General features: G+C 39.0%; 1 pseudogene; it reads right to left on the bottom strand.

Annotated features, from left to right (window-relative positions):
- LOC127434528 (dihydropyrimidine dehydrogenase [NADP(+)]-like) overlaps positions 1-15168 on the bottom strand; it is a 245984-nt pseudogene that overhangs the window by 3259 nt on the left and 227557 nt on the right.

Raw genomic sequence — 15168 nt, 5'->3', positions numbered from 1 at the left:
AGACATGAGAACTTCAGACCAAAGGTCAGAGGTCTTGAGGAGCAGAAGTTCTCAGTTTGAATCATGCATGCATGAAAAAGCTGGAAGCAAGAACAGAATTGAAGCAAACCCACTTGAACTCTTGGCACAGGTCCTTTGGGAGTGTAAATTCTTGTTTCCACATTGGTGAAAACGTTGTCACTGTTGTCTCTGAGTCTCTGTTTGTGGTTTGCAACAGTATATCCTCTTTTCCTGCAGGTATGGGCCGAAACTAGTTAAACTCTAGACAAGCAGCTTTTGAAGATCAAATCATCAAAAACAACCAACTGATGTGACATATTACATATGTGTTTCAAGCCTGTAAAAAACACCCACTGCTCCCTTTTAAGGAGTGGCTACTCTTTCCCATCCTTAAAAATGAATGAGATCCCTTTGTCAACATACAGCAATTTAGAGTGTAATCTGCGCTGGGTTTAACCGCTTTCATTTCACAAGGTGCTGAGTCTTCAGGTTTGTTGCATTTTGCAACATTGTAATGTTAAAAGAAAGGCAACTTATTGGGAAGCACTCACAACCAATAATTCATCGGTGGTTCCCAAAGCTGCTGTGCATTGTTGAAATCGCATTGTTGAAATCACTTGTGCATAGAAAGTAAAAATGAAAACTGATGTAGGTCACGCTGAATACTTTCTGAGAGATTATTGTCCGTAGTTTACCACATTTGTATGTTTTGAAGGCCCTGTACTGTAAAATCATGCAATATATTTGCAAAAATATTCATTTGCCATTCAGGCTTAAGACATTACCGTGACGACGAACAGGGATTGAGTGCACGCTCAGAATTGTGGGTGGAAGACACTACCCTTGATGACTTCCGAAGGAATGGGTTGACAAAAAATATCTCAGCCGCTTCACACTTTCTGATAGGAGCTTTTCTTTTCATCTAGAAGTTTGATCATTCATTATGGGCAGCTTCACTCATCTGAATCACCAATTCTTACCATGATGGAAAAACAAAACAAAACATGTAATACCAACCTACAGTCAATGTGCGTGAAATCAAAATTGACCCTATTTACTTTTTAAAACATGCTCCCGGTCTTATTGTGCAATTTATCTGTTCACATTTTTCAAAATGTTTGTCTTTGTAATTTTATCAAACTGTTCTACCTCTGAAATGACTTTGCTTTTTGTCTGACGTCGTCAAGGCTCTTATTTTTATTTTCAACAACTTTTTTCCCGCTGTAACCACCTGGTTCCATTCTGGTTACATTCACGATCAAATAACAATACCTGATGGATAACATCAAGTCATGCCCTACATTTTTATTTCAAACTGAATATCTGCCAATATGTCAACCTGAGAAATCAAAATGGGCTGCAAATGCTGGTTTCATTTTGACTTTAATGTGTTCAAGTTTTGGAAACATGAAAGCTGTTTTTTTTTTTTTTTTTTTGATGGTCCAAGGTGGCCTACTGGCTCTAACCATCTTGACCAAGATAATCTATTAGGTTGAAACCAGGTAATCAGCTGATCAACTATCTAGATCAGACCGGACCAATTAATCACCATAAATAACTAGCTTTGACCATCAAGAATTAGTGAAAAGCCAGCTTCCACTCTTAGCTTCCTTCGAGCTTCCACCTTCCAGTTTTAGCTGGATTTTCCAGCAGGGCAGATCACAGGAATATGGAGTGGCATTAAAAACGCAAGTATTTACGTAATGTACCAACACTGGATCCTAATCACCAGATTGTTGTCCAGATGGAGTTGAATATATTAAATGTCGAGTTATCTGCACTATAAAAAAAAAAATAAAAATAAAAAAAATAAAAAAAACAACCAAGGGATTAAGTGTCATGGTTTGCACCTACAATGGCATAAGCAACATGCCAAATTGCTAGAAATCAAGAGCAACATGGGTATCTCAGGTGCATGTTTGCAACACCATCTCTATGCCAAAGTGGTGGATAAAATCCAGTATAGTTTAAAAGAACCCATGCAAATGTGAACATGCCCACAAAAAACGCAATCTGTAAGCCAAAATTCTGATCTTGCGGGCCGATTCTGAGCATTATAATGGAGGATGCAGTAGACCACTGCAATCTGACACACTGATGAATTATTACTGCCATGATCAATAGAAAATGTACACAAACATCTCTTTAAAATAAAATTCAGTTTACCACCTGCTTTGATCCGGGCAAACAGCACAGAGTTTTTTGAATAAAGCAAAATCTTCAATGAGCCTAAATTTACCTATAAAGGAGGCATTTTTGCGTGGAAAGTAAAGACAATGACTTAATTTAAACACTCAAGACTTATCACTATTTCAGCGCTGAATGCACCTGATTAAAATACAACTCCAATTCCGAAAAAGTTGTGACAGCATGGAAAATGCTAAAGGAGTGATTTTTAAATTCTATTCATTCTGTGCTATATTGAAAGCATTTCAACAACACATTATTTGATGTTTTACTTTGTGAATTCAACTTTTATATTTTTAAAAATATACACTCATAACAAATCAGATGATTGGAACACGCTCCAAAACAGTTGGGACAGTCAAGTGTTTACCACTGTGTAACATCACCTCGTCCCAGTTGGCCATGCCTGGAAACCTTCCAATGGGAGGCGCTCAGGGGGCATCCTTACCAGATGCCCAAACCACCTCAACTGGCTCCTCTCAATGAGGAGGAGTAGCGTCTCTACTCCGAGTTCCACCTGGATGGCCGAACTCACAACTTACATTGGCGGCCAAAAGTTTGGAATAATGTACATATTTTTGCTGTTTCAGAAGGAAATTTAATTCACCAAAGTGGCATTCAACTGATCACAAAGTATAGTCAGGACATTACTGATGTAAAAAAACAGCAAAAGTAATTTTTGATCAAATCTAGACAGGCCCCATTTCCAGCAGCCATCACTTCAACACCTTATCCTTGAGTAATTATGCTAAATTGATAATTTGGTACTAGAAAATCACTTGCCATTATATCAAACACAGCTGAAAGCTATTTGGTTCATTAAATTAAGCTTAACATTGTCTTTGTGTTTGTTTTTGAGTTGCCACAGTATGCAATGGCATGTCTTAAGGTCAATATTAGGTCAAAAATGTCAAAAAAGAAACAGCTTTCTCTATAAACTCATCAGTCAATAATTTTTTGAGGAATGAAGGCTAAACAATGCTTGAAATTGCCCCCCAAAAAACCCTGAAGATTTCATACAAAGGTGTACACTACAGTCTTCAAAGACAAAGGACAACTGGCTCTAACAAGGGCAGAAAGAGATGTGGAAGGCCCAGATACTACTAAACAAGAGGATATGTACATCAGAGTCTCTAGTTTGAGAAACAGACGCCTCACATGTCCTCAGCTGAGAGCTTCATTGAACTCTACCCGCTCAACTCCAGTTTCATGTACAACAGTAAAGAGAAGACTTAGGGGTGCAGGCCTTATGGAAAGGATTGCAAAGAAAAAGCCACTTTTGAAACAGAAAAACCAAAATGAATGCTTGGAGTGGGCAGAGAAACACAGACATTGGACAACAGATAATTGGAAAAGAGTGCTATGGATCTTAACCCCACTGAGCTTTTGTGGGATCAGCTAGACTATAAGGTGCATGAGAAGTGCCCAACATGACAGCCACATCTATGGCAAGTGCTACAGAAAGCGTGGGGTGAAATGTCACCTGAGTATCTGGACAAATTGACAGCTAGAATGCCAAGGATCTGCAAAGCTGTCATTGCTACACATGGAGGATTTTTTGATGAGAACTCTTTGAAGTAGTTTAAGAAGTTCTGAACTTTTTTTCAAATAGTAAATAATTTTTCACGTTATTATTGTCCTGACTATACATTGTGATCAGTTGAATGCCACTTTGTTGAATAGAAGTACCAATTTCTTTCCATAAGAGCAAAATCTGTACATTATTCCAAACTTATGGCCACCAGTGTACCTGAAGGTGACATACCACATTTTCTGTGAGAGAACCATGGACACAGACTTGGAGGTGCTGATCCTCATACCAACTGCTTCACACTTGGCTGCAAACTGTTCCAGCACGTGCTGGAGGCATCCATGTGACGGTGCCAAAAGGACAACATCATCCGCAAAAAGCAGAGACATCGCCTTCCGGCCCCCACATAGAATGTCCTTCTGACCTCGGCTATGCCTCGATATCCTGTCCATGAAAATCACAAACAGGAGTGAAGTCAAGGCACAACCTTGGCAGAGTCCAACACCCATATTGAACTAGCTTGACTTCATGCTGAGTATGACGACACAGCTCTCGCACCGCATGTACAGAGACCGAATGGCCCGCAATAGTGACCACGGCAGCCCATACTACCGAAGCACCTCCCACAAAATTTCTCGGGGAACACGGTGGTCACGGCCTTCTCCAAGTCCATAAAACACATGTAGACTGGATTGGCAAACTCCCATGCCCCCTCAATTATATGTGAGAGGGTAAAAAAATGGTCCACTGTTCTACAGCCAGGACAGAATCCTCAATGTTCCTCTCAATCTGAGGTTCAACTATCAGCTGGAGTCTCCTTTCCAGCAACCTGGCATAGACTTTACCGAGGAGGCTGAAAAGTGTGATAGCCCGGTATTTGGCACACACATTCCGGTCCACTTTCTTAAATATAGGGATCACCACACTGGTTTGCCAATCCAAAGGCACTGTCCCCCTCCATGCAACATTGCAGAGGCATATCAGCCACAACAGCCCCACAACATCCAGGTCCTTAAGCAGTTCCAGGAGAATCTCACCCACCCCCGGAGCTTTGCCACTGAAGAGCTTCCCAACTACCTCCGTGACTTCCACCAGGGAAATGGACTCTGATACCCTGGAAGCCTCTGGCCCTGCCTCCTGTAAGGGAGGCATATCTCTCGGGTTTAGGAGTTCATTGAAGTGTTCCTTCCACCTCCCGACAATTTCCTCATTTGAGGTCAGAGTTTCTCCACCTTTGCTGAACACAGCTTGAGCGAGGCTCCTCCGACCCCTCCTGAGCTGCCGGATGGTTCTCCAGAACCTCTTTAAGGCCAACCGAAAATCTTTTTCCATGGCCTCCCCAAACTCCTCCCATGCTCCAGACTTTGCTTCTGCAACCACAGCCGCCTTTTTTACCTGCCGGTACCTATCTGCTGAGTCAGGAGTCCCCAGAGTTTAGAGCCAACCAGGCCCTAAAGTCCTCCTTTTTTAGCTTGACAGCTTCCTTCACCACTGGTGTCCACCAGCGGGTTCTTGGGTTGCCACCGTGATTGGCACCAACAAGCTTCTGGCCACAGCTGTGTCTGGCGGCTTCAACAATGGAGGTTTTGAACAGGGTCCATTCTGACTCCATGTCCTACACCTCCTACAGGACATGGGAGAAGTTCTCATGGAGGTGGGAGTTAAAATCATTCCGGACAGGGTCCTCTGCTAGTCGTTCCCAGCACACCCTCTCTATGCGCTTGGGTCTACTGGGTCTGTCTGTCAGTTTTCCCCACCATCTGATCCAGCTCACCACCAGATGGTGATCGGTTGACAGCTCAGCACCTCTCTTCACCCGAGTGTCCAGAACATGTGGCCTCAAGCCAGATGAAAGGACTACAAAGTCAATCATTGACCTTTGGCCCAAGTAACTCTGGTACCAAGTTCACTTATAAGCATCCTTGTGTTCAAACATGGTGTTTGTTATGGACAAACCATGACCAGCACAGAAGTCCAATAACATTTCATCATTCGGGTTTAGATCAGGCAGGCCATTCTTCCCAGTCACCCCACTCCAGATTTCCCAGTCATTGCCAACATGAGTGCTGAAGTCCCCCAGCAGGACTATGGAGTCTGTAGGTGGGGCCCTATCCAGAACCCCACCCACTCTCTCCAAGAAGGCTGAATACTCTGAACTGCTGTTTGGTGCATAAGCACACACACAGTCAAAGTTTTCCTCTCTGCAACCTTAAGTCACATTGAGGTGACCCTCTCTTCCACCGGGACAAGGCAGACAGCCGGGGACTTGTGAGTATTCCCATACCCACACCCGCCTGGCGCCTCTCACCCTGTGCAACTCCTGAGTAGGAGAGAGACCACCCCTTATTGAGGAGTTTGGTTCCTGAGCCAACACTGTGAGTGGAGGTGAGCCCAACTATATCTATTTGGTATCTCTCAACCTCCTGCACCAACTCTGGCTCCGTTCCCCCCAGTAAGTTACGTTCCACATGCCAAAAGCCAGTTTCTGCCGCAAGGGTCCATCTAATAATATTAATTAAGAGTTTGGGTACTGAAGACACAAGTTAAGTTTAGCAAGCAGAATTTCCCCCTGTTCATCCATTATGCAGGTCTTCAGCTGCGCAATTTTACAGGCCTTCGTTGCAGTATTTTGCACTTCATAATGCGCCACACATTCTAAATTGGTGACAGGTCAGGACTGCAGATGGGCAAATCTAGCACCCGCACTCTGCTTACACAGCCATGCACTTGTAATATGGGCAGTATGTGTTTTGTGTTTGGTGTTGTCCTGCTGGATAACCACTTCTGAATGCAAGTGACCTCCGATCCCTCAGATGTTACTGTCTTAAAAAACATAATTTGTCTGTAATGGATATCATGACATGGGCTTAGGAATGTTTTTTGGTCTGACAAGTCCACATTTAAAATAGGTTTTGATAAAAACAGCAGTGGTTTCCTTGCCAAAGCAAAAAAAAAAAAAAAAGGGCAATCCAAGCTAAGCAGCAAGTCCAAAAAATATTGATGGTATGGGGGTGTGTCAGTGCCTATGGCATGGGTAACTTGCACATCTGGAGAAATACCTGTTTACAGTGATTTCCCCAGTTTATCGTATTCAAGACTGGAAAGATTCAACACGTGGCCGCCCCTGGACGCAGGAGGCCACATTACGAGCACGCTGGTAGGAAATTTATCTTCCGCCTGCTGAGGACAAGGCTGTGGCGCAGCTCTGCACGGCTGTTTGTGAATAGCGGGTGAGAAGGATGAGCAGCTGTGACGATAGGACCTGACACCACAGCTGTGTGAAAACACATCAGCCGAAGCATACTAATTTAACTACACACACACACACACGCATGCATACATATTCACACACAAAGACAAAGTCAGTTCGGCGGCCATAACAGGCTGCAACGGCAGGGAACGTAGTAGGTGATCAATATTTATTACAGAAACAAATTTATATTTGCTTCTGTTTTAGAGGAAGTTCCATTTTGATTTATCCCTGCGAATTCAGGCCTAAACTGCTCCTTGAAAAATAAAGCAAGTTAGGCTTTTGGAGAACTGACAGCCTTATAATTTACCACACAGTTAGACTGCCAGGTTACTTCATCTCCTGACCAGAGACCAAATTCAATACACACTCTCATAGAGAATTATGCTGAATTAAACAAACTAACCATTACAAACTCAAATGTACAGTGTGTAAAGCAGTTGAAGAGATAGTTCACCCAAAAATGAAGACTCTGTCATTATTTACTCACCCTCATGTCATTTCAAACCCATATGGCTTTGTTTTCCTCATGAAACACAAAAGGAAATAAAGGCAGTATGTTAATGCTGCCCTTTAATACAGATTGAAAATGAATGGGGATGGATGCTCTTGAGCTCCAAAAATGACATAAAAGAAGCATTCAAGTATCATAAAGTTAGTCTATACATCTTGAGCACTACATTACAAGTTTATGAAGCCCTAGTGTGAGTAACAGACTGAAATTGACGCCATTATGCATGTAAATATTCCCCTCTACTGCAGTTCTCAAATCTCATTTGCAATTGTATATGTACTGTTGAACATCTTATTGAGTGTTCCATGGAAGAAGGAAAGCCATATGGCTTTGCAACAACAAGAGGGCGAGTAAATGATAACAGATGACTTATCTCTTTAAGTCACAGAATAATTGGAAGAAAATTACTATGCTTCACATAAACATTACAACAACTATAATCAGATCTAATGATGAAATTTCCATTAACGGTATATTATTTTTTTGGTATTCTAGTTCATGTGAAGGAAAAAGATGGCATTTCTTGGCAGCAGTGAGTTTGGCTATGCATTTGAATATCAGTTTACATTACTTCGTCACATGTACAAAATAAAACATTAATTTAGTGTCAAAGTCAATGTCAGTGCAATTGCTGATCAAAAGATGTTAATCTTTCGTTCTTCTGATTTCTACACGTACAGCGCGTGGGTGTCGTGCCATGAGTTTGAAGGTGAAAAACTCAAAGACAGGCAGAGACAAGACTACCTACATGAAAGAGCAGCACAAGTTCAAAGCAGAAATAGAAAGATCTGCATATTCCACACAACGTTGTCTCCTCAGTGGCAGGGTTATTACAGTTTTGGATTTTTCATTTTGTTTCTATTTATATCTTCCTACTTTTTTTATTTGCTCTTTAATTTAGCTTCATTTTCATTAGTTTTCACACTATGACTAAAACTAAGTTTTAGTTTAGTTTCTTTTTATTGTTTTCTAGTAGCACTTTAGCATAATTCAGTGTTTAGTTTTAATTGTATTTTAGGTCTGCTAAAGTAAATGTGTTAAATATAATTTAAACATGTTAAATGGCATTCAATTTCTAAGAGCTGTCTAGTTATCTTATGTTATTTTCATGTTATAGCAGAAGTAGCGCCACCAAACGGAATTGCAAAATTAAATATTGTTTTCAAAACAGCTTTCTGAACACACCCTTCACCTCACAGTGGTCGTACTAACATATAGTACCGCCCCAAACTTATGCCATTTGTTGAGCCAATGTTGTGTTTTTGGGCTGGACGGGTTGCTAAAATAAATAAATAAATAAATAAAACAGTGGAATGTTGAAAGAGCCAAAGAAACTTTTCTGGGGAATCAACCTATGAATGGTTTACTTATAATTGTTTCTGCATATTAAGCTGGGATAAGAGAAAGTATTTGAGAGAAAAAAAAAAGGGTGGGTTATTTAGGGTGGGTTGTAGAGGTTTCAAATTTGATAAAAGGCTATACTGTTTGTCATTTTTTATTTAAGTTAGTTTTGGAGTCATGAAAAAGTATTCAGAATAGTTTATTTTTCAGTTTTTATTGTTATGTTATTTTTTTATTTTTTATTTTTTTTATAGAAAATCGTTAAGGATAATAACACTGCTCAGTGGGGCATTTCCAGTGGAGCGCGTATATACGATCCAACTATTAAAGTCTTATTGCTCTTTCAACTGCTCACTGCCATTAAGAAAAGAGATCATCTCAGAGTCAAAAATTAAATCCACAAAGAATGCTATAAACAACCCTGAAGCAATTGTATAATTTATCCACACTCAACCACAGCAGCAGCTATAATTAAATATGAAAACCTAAATTTATCTCAAGAGTGTTCAACCCTCATTAATTTAAACCCAAGACAGCACAAAGTCTTTTTACAAGCCACAATGTTTTTCCTTCTCATCATGTTCAAGTGACAATGCAAGTGAAAGGTGATCAGACATTTGTAGCTCCAAAAATCACATAAAGGAAACATAGAAGTAATCCATAAGACTCCAGTGTTTAAATCCATATCTTCAGAAGCAATATAATAGGTGTGGGTGAGAAACAGAACAATATTTATGTCTTTTTTTACTCTAAATCTCCACTTTCACTTTTACATCTGAAAGTCACATGTGGTGCCTGTTAAGTTTCACTTTCACATCTGAAAGTGAAAGTTAAAGTGGAGATTTAGAGTAAAAAATGGCTTAAATATTGTTCTGCTTCTCATCCACACCTATTATATTGCTTCTGAAGATATGGATTTAAACACAGGAATCATATGGATTACTTTTATATTTCCTATATAAAATTATATTTTTATATTTTTTTATATTTGATTTTTGGAGCTACAAAGGTATGATCACCATTCACTTGCATTGTATGGACCTACAGAGCTGAGATATTTTTCTAAAAATCTTCGTTTGTGTTCTGCTGAAGAAAGAAATTCATATACATCTTGGATGGCATGGGGGTGAGTAAATGATAAGATAGTTGTCATTTTTGGATGAACTATCTCTTTATAGAGGATTAATTTAAAATCGTAAGTTTCTGTGAGGGTTTCACCCTTCAAACTGTCTCACAGCTAAAGCACAGTATGTTGTTAGCCCTCTAATTAAAGCATCATCTTAAATATGTAAAAACTAAAAACATAAGATTATTCAAGATAAACTATTAATAATTAAGCAGCCCTTTGTTGAATAGTTACAGAGTTGTTGAGCTGTGTCTGATTTAATGAAAAGTCCACCACCCCACAAGCTAGTTCTGTGTCTTCACTTATCATACAACCTCTCCTAATCGGATGCATTGTTTTTCCCCAGCACAAACACGCATAAGCCTTTTGGTCCCACTTGTACGGTCCTCCCAAATTTGTAAACAACACATGTGTAGCACACATCAGCTGTGCAAAGATACATAAGCTGACAGACGGGCTGCTTGATTCAAGTTACTGTTTACACAGAACACAACATTACAAAGAGGAAATGATGATTACCGAGGATTGGGTAAACTGCTGTCATCCCTTACACCGCTGTCACTATAAATAACCACAGTTTAAGGAGGGAAAATCTATATTAATGCCTTAATAATCTTCATTCTAAAGCCCCTACAGCTTTATAATAAAATAATAATAATTATAATATGTTTTATTTATATAGCTCCTTTCAAACACTCAACGTCGCTTTACAAAGAATATATATATATATATATATATATATATATATAAAGCAAAACAAGTTGATGGAATTAATAAATATCATAACTCAGAAAATAACTAAAAGGAAAACATAATATGGACATGCCAAATGGATAAAAATGATAAAATTACTCAACAGGTTATAAGGAAGAAAGTATAAAGGGATAGTTTTGCCAAAAATGAAAATTCTGTAAAACGTTTCACACAAGCAGTGTGTTCTGCATTGGGATTGGCCAGTATCTCATGGGTCAGATATGAGGGAGGGCTAATAAAAGACCCCATTGAGCAGTCAGACAAACGCAGGGCAATAAAAGTACATCTTCACTGTTGGCCAGGCAAACAGGACACCAGCCACCCGTGTCCGTTCATATTTAATGTGCACTAAAGCAGCCCTCTAAATTGTCCTCTGCAGGCCTGTTAACAGCTCATGCACAAATGACTCCATTCGTCACCTAAAATAAACATGATTTCAGTCGAATGCTTGGATTAGAAGAGGCTCCTGAACCTGGAATGATATTGTATGTAAAATGTTCTGGGTTCAATATAAGCATTTTTTTTTAAATTTTTTTTTTTTACCTGGTCTCGTAGTAAAAACGTTGCCATAATATTTTTGCAAATTCACTTTTATGTGCCTCGCTCAATGTATCACTGCGTTTTCTGGTGAAATAAACAAGAGGTGCAACAACAGCAATGAGTTTTATTCACTTTAACACAAGTTATGAGAAAAACTGCAGATTAACAGTTCATAAACACTTATTTTTTGCTCTGTTCCGCACACAATACTATCTTATTACATCAAAACACTTACATGATGTAAGACGATATATTTTAACGTTCGCATTACATAACCAACTACTTGCGCAGTGGCACAACTGATATAGCGTTGGACTTGTACCTAGAAGACCGGGATTCGAGACCAGCAAAACACATGAGTTAACACATGAGCCCAAAGTGTCAAAGAAGTGCCACAAAATGACATGGCTGCTTCAGCTAGTGTTTTTCATCTCACATTTGCTTTTACGACACTATCAGTTAGGTTTAGGTGTTGGATTTAGCTTAGGGATATCTGTTTTATTTAACATTACATTTGCTTTTATCACACTATCAGTTGGGTTTAAATGTGGCATTTAGGGTAGGGATGTAATTTTCTTGAGATCAGGCTGACATCTGTGCTTGCTGATCGACAGCATTTGTGGCGTAATGTTGATTAACACAAAAATAATTTAGACACGTCCCTGTTTATTTATTTTTTTAAGCAGAAATCAGTTTTTTTTTACAATTAAAATAATTAGGGCCAATGTGTAAATGCTATAATACAAGGGATAGGATGATATATCGAATCTGAATATATCACGAACCAAAAAAATTACGAACCATAAACGCAAAACTCAATATTTCGAAATTTGCAACTATTGTTTTCTGTCCATGTATTCATTAATGAAATGACACATCAAACATCATAATCTCTATCGCTAAATTTGACACCTACTGCGCTTTTTGTCTACACTGTTTACAGGGTTCGCACAGGGTCCTTAAAGTGCTTAAAGTGCTTGAATTTAGCTTTAAGAAATTTAAGCACTGGAATACCTGGAAAGTCAAAATTGTTTTGTTATAAAGGGCTTGAGATTAAAACGGACCATTTCTTCCATGTAATCTATGTCCAAAAATGAAATCCCACACTCCACTTTTACTTAATAATAATGTGTCTTTTAATATCCTTTCTGTTCTTTAAAGTCAGATAAGTACAAAGAAATATTAATTTTAATCATAAATAATAAATAATATATAGTACGGATGCACTAAAAAACAGACTTCTCTCTCTTTTTTCTTTCTCCCCTTTTTCTCCCCAATTTGGAATGCCCAATTCCCAATGTCCTCATGGTGGCATAGTGACTCACCTCAATCCGGGTGGCAGAGGACGAATCTCAGTTGCCTCCGTGTCTGAGACCGTCAATCCGCGCATCTTATCACGTTGCTTGTTGAGCACGTTACCGTGGAGACATAGCGCGTGTGGAGGCTTCACGCTATTCTCCGCAGCATCCACGCACAACTCACCATGCATCCCACTGAGAGCGAGAACCACACATTATAGCGACCACGAGGAGGTTACCCCATGTGACTCTACCCTCCCTAGCAACCAGGCCAATTTGGTTGCTTAGGAGACCTGGCTGGAGTCACTCAGCACACCCTGGATTCGAACTCACAACTCCAGGGGTGGTAGTCAGAGTCAATACTCACTAAGCTACCCAGGCCCTGACTTCTCTCTCTTTAATAACTGAACTGCAACACCTGTGTGAGTCAGTGAGATGCACGTTAAACTCTTAAAGTGACAGTACCATTAAAGCACTTGTTATACAAATTAATGTAAACTCAATGTTATTCTTGTACATCATACACATTATTTCAAACATTCACAGCTCATATCATTTTATATATATATATATATATATATATATATATATATATATATATATATATATACTGTATATATATATATAATTTCATCAAATAATATTAATTGATAGAATGTAGAATTTTTGATATTTAAAAAAAAGTTAAAATGTCATTATAATAATGATTACAATCAAATTATTAAAAAATTAAATATACACTTTCGCATACTTTTTCACAACAGGTCCTATTCAGTTCTATTGCTTGTTCTGCACCTGATCAGCCTGAATGTAGCCCACTATTTTTGAAGGCTTATTGGTTTGTGATCTTTTCTTATAGTGAAAGGTATATGATAAACTCTTATTATTTAAATTTTGAGCATTTATATTGTGTATTTACGAATTTTATTTTGATAAGAAATTATAATGTGCATTTTGCGCAAACATTTTTCCAAAAAAACAAAAAAAACAAACACACAAACAAACAAAATTTTCTGCCATACTTTGCTATTTAAGTGTTACTATATTGAATCGAGATAATATCGAATCATGGACCTCATATCGTATATCAAACCGAATCATGAGATAACCATATTGTCCCATTCCTATACAATTCTCTAATAATATAGCCACACGACGTAAACCTTACATGTGTTAATATGATCATAGTGTTATAAAATCACTAATCTTAACTATATAAAGTTAAACCAAATATTACAACTTTTTTGTCATGGCAACGTAACACCGGTATTCTGTAACCTGGTGAACACTGTAACGCTAGTAAATCCTTGATTTTATCCCACTTAAATCATGTTAACACATATAATGAACTATCCCTTTAATATTACAATAGTTCTTCAAGATATACTGTGTACCTTTGTGGCAAATTCCTATTTACGCTTCTATTGTCCTTAATACAACTTAATTACCATAGACTACTTTACTCTAAAACACAACTTGGGCATTTTTATAACTAACCTAACTCTTTTAGCATTTTTAGAATTTAATTAAGGCCAATTATTTTGGGGGCCAATTTTGAACCTTTGTTTCCATCTCGGGACATCCACACAGTTTGCCACTTCTTCTGGCAACATTCAGGCAAATTTTGTCCCTTAAAGGTTAGCAAAACATGTCCATACACAGACACACACACAAGCTCCATCTGTTTCTCTCTTCCCCTGACCAGGGCGTAGTGTTGGCCCCTGACAGTGTGAGACGAGACAACCTTGCTGATGGCTTCATTACCTTTATAGTCCTGCCAGGCAGCACTGAACCGCACAGTCAGCCAGACCGCTGTTTACAAGCGTTAATACCCCTACGGTCCAGCCTGGCTGAGAGAGACTGGATCACATGACCAGTCTGTGCACAAACAGTGTTCAACTGCCTAAACGCAGCGTTTTGGAAGAAGCAGTGAAAAATTCAACCACACAGTGACAGCACATTACAGAGGCGCCGTATGTCCCGAGAGATGACAACGCTTGCTAACTCAGCGCTCTGACTGCCTACATTAGACGAAGAGAAGAAAAAAACAAATCTGTCTTTAGGCTCCACTTTATCAACTAGCAGTCATATGAATTACTATAACAGTAGCGTTTGGGCTCTTGTCTTCTCTCCTTCGAGTTGAAGGCTCTGTTCCAAAACTTAAAGAACTGCATCACTGTGTACTGCCTACATAGGCAGTTGCCCTCAAAGAAAACATCCTAACTGAGATGGAATGCTCTTCATAGGCAGGCACTTTGCACACTACACAAATATGCGTATGCTGCGCATAGGAGACTCGACTCCTGACAAACCTGATGAAAAAAACATATTAAGCCAGTCTAAGATGGTTTACTGTTCTAAGCTGGTCTGGTTGAATGGTTTAGAGAGGTTTTGGACACTTGTCGGCAGTTCAGGCTAGAGGTTCAGCTGAAAATTATCTTGGCCAGGCAGGGAGAACATCTAGACCTGCTTAAACCAGCCAAAAGCAGCTTTAGCTGGCTTAAGCAGTTTCTTTTTTTTTTTTTTTTATTGCAGGAAATTTATTCCAATTGAGTTTGGCATAAACATGTTGCAAAGCTAACAATGCAATGCTAAGTAGAAAATTAGCATAAAGCACACAAACACTGA

Source organism: Myxocyprinus asiaticus, chromosome 44, assembly GCF_019703515.2.
Source record: "Myxocyprinus asiaticus isolate MX2 ecotype Aquarium Trade chromosome 44, UBuf_Myxa_2, whole genome shotgun sequence".
Taxonomy (NCBI): Eukaryota; Metazoa; Chordata; class Actinopteri; order Cypriniformes; family Catostomidae; genus Myxocyprinus; species Myxocyprinus asiaticus.
The sequence above is the reverse complement of the archived record's forward strand: the minus strand, read 5'-3'. Positions and strand labels throughout refer to the sequence as shown.